The sequence below is a fragment of the Podarcis raffonei genome, chromosome 7 (genome assembly GCF_027172205.1).
Source record: "Podarcis raffonei isolate rPodRaf1 chromosome 7, rPodRaf1.pri, whole genome shotgun sequence".
Taxonomy (NCBI): Eukaryota; Metazoa; Chordata; class Lepidosauria; order Squamata; family Lacertidae; genus Podarcis; species Podarcis raffonei.
In genome coordinates, this window is record NC_070608.1 from 58,270,173 (window position 1) to 58,272,791 (window position 2,619).

Genomic DNA, 2,619 nt, shown 5'->3' on the forward strand with positions numbered 1-2,619 from the left:
GCTTATCTCAGCATGAGAAAGAGATGAGTCTCTCCGCAGGGCTGGCATGCAGAAGACTATTGTCTGTTTGTCCAGGAGGCAGAAGCAGGACCTGGTAAGGAAGCAGATTTCATAGGAACATCGGAAGCTTGTCGTTGTTTAGTCGTTTAGTCGTGTCCGACTCTTCGTGACCCCATGGACTAGAGCACGCCAGGCACTCCTGTCTTCCACTGCCTCCTGCAGTTTAGTCAAACTCATGCTGGTAGCTTCGAGAACACTGTCCAACCATCTCGTCCTCTGTCGTCCCCTTCTACTTGTGTCCTCCATCTTTCCCAACATCAGGATCTTTTCCAGGGAGTCTTCTCTTCTCATGAGGTGACCAAAGTATTGGAGCCTCAGCTTCAGGATCTGTCCTTCCAGTGAGCACTCAGGGCTGATTTCCTTAAGAATGGATAGGTTTGATCTTCTTGCAGTCCATGGGACTCTCAAGAGTCTCCTTCAGCACCATAATTCAAAAGCATCAATTCTTCGGCGATCAGCCTTCTTTATGGTCCAGCTCTCAATTCCATACATCACTACTGGGAAGCTACCTTATACACTACATTGGAAGCTACCTTATACTAAATCAGACCATTGTTCAGTCTAGCTTGATATTATCTACACCAGAACCTTTGGGCCTTTGGATATTGCTGAACTACAACTCCCATAATTTCTCGCCATTAGCCTTGCTTGTTGGAGCTGATGGGAGCTGCAAGTTCCAACTGGCAGTGTTTCTCAAAGGTGTTTAGGATTTGCATGCAAAGCAGATGCTCTGCGACTGAGCTAGGAGAAACTTCCTAATTATGAGAGCTGTTTGATAGTGGAGCTGGCCATCTCAGGAGGTTGTGGTGGAGCCTCCTTTGATGGGGGTATTTAAACAGAGGCTGGCCAGCCCTCCATTGAGGATGATATAGTTGCAGATTCCTGCACTGAGGAAAGCACTGAACCTCCAAAGTTCCAACACACCATTCTAGGATTCTATTTATCTGACAGCTAAGCCAGTGGTGTGAACTGCCCAGAGGACTTTGGGCATCAACTATTGTTCTAAATAAATACAGCGTTTATTTTTACTTTTAGCTGTGAGTTCACTGCAGCCAAGGTTGCTTCCACAATATCTCTGTTCTTTACAGATGGCATAATTCAGGCATAGGCAAACTCGGCCCTCCAGATGTTCTGGAACTACAACTCCCATCATCCCTAGCTAACAGGACCAGTGGTCAGGGATGATGGGAACTGTAGTCCCAAAACATCTGGAGGGCCGAGTTTGCCTATGCCTGACATAATTCATTCATTTGGTTATTACATTCAGGCAGTGTCGCTGCCAAGATGTTGCATTTCATGTACACATTTGCAGCTTAAAACGCAGGGAGGCTGTTCCCACTCTCCACTGTGCTTCGTGACATTTGAGCACTGATGTACCTGCCAGGGATGTGCGCTACCTGTTTGGTTTCCCCATGCCTGCAGTCCTTCCCAAACTATTCCTAAAGCTGTCACCTGTGCAAGCGTGGAGGCTGTCTCAAATGAAAACGGTAATAGTAATAATAATAATACTAGCCGGCAGGATCAGGCCAATGGCCCATCTAGTCAAGCATCCTGTTCTCACAGTGGCCACCCAGTGGATTGTGTGAAACCAATAGGCAGGACCCAAGCACATGAGCACTCTCTCCTTTAGTATTCAGAGAATTACTGCCTCCGACCATGAAGGCAGAGCACAGCCATGGTGGCAAGTAGTCATTGAATTTGCTCCATGAATTTCTTCAATCCTCTTTCAAAGCCACCCAAGATGGCAGCCATTGCTCCCCACCCACATGGGAGTGACTTCCATACTTCAGGCGCTGTCTAACACACTTCAGCTTAATCACTGCTTATATTAAATTGGATATAAGCTTGCTTGAGGGAAAATGCACAAAACAGGAACATTTCTCAATAAACCACAGGATAGATAGGACTTGTGGCTAACATCAAACACCAGCAGTGGGAGTGCTTTGCTCCAGCGCTTCATGCTTGACCTCGCATGGTTTGTGGTGATTTTCCTGATGAAATTTCAAAGTTGTGTCAGACTTTTCAGTCTTTTCTCCACCTTGCTCTTCTGCAACTGGCCCGATGTCAAGGAATTAAACAACTACATGACTTTTAGAAAACTTCTGAAGGCAGCCGCAGCCCTGTTTAGGGCACTTTTTAATGTTTGATGTTTTATCGTGTTTTTAATATTCTATGGGGAGCCGCCCAGAGTGACTGGGGAAACCCACCCAAATGAGCGGGGTATAAATAATAAATTATTATTATTTTAGCCCCTTCTAAGGATGCATGAGGTGAGTTGGGTGGAGCTCAAGCATCGCCCCCTGGTGGCGGGGTTGCGATCCAGCTCCAGACCATGGATGGCGGATGCGCTTTAGTGGCTGGGAAGGAGGAAGGGAGACCGAGCATTCGCTGTGCCTGTTTTTTTGTTTTGCTTTGGACAAGAGCATGAAAAAGACTTGCAGGCATCGATCGCCTAGGCTTTGCTAGCTTGGCCTAATAGTACGCACACCCACTTCCAATTTTTATTGCCCTTGGTTACAAAATAATAATAGTAATAATAATAATAATTAATAAATCCTG

General features: G+C 46.1%; 1 protein-coding gene across 1 annotated transcript in view; it reads right to left on the bottom strand.

Annotated features, from left to right (window-relative positions):
- NRSN1 (neurensin 1) overlaps positions 1 to 2,619 on the bottom strand; it is a 197,754-nt gene that overhangs the window by 24,518 nt on the left and 170,617 nt on the right. The window lies entirely within an intron of this gene.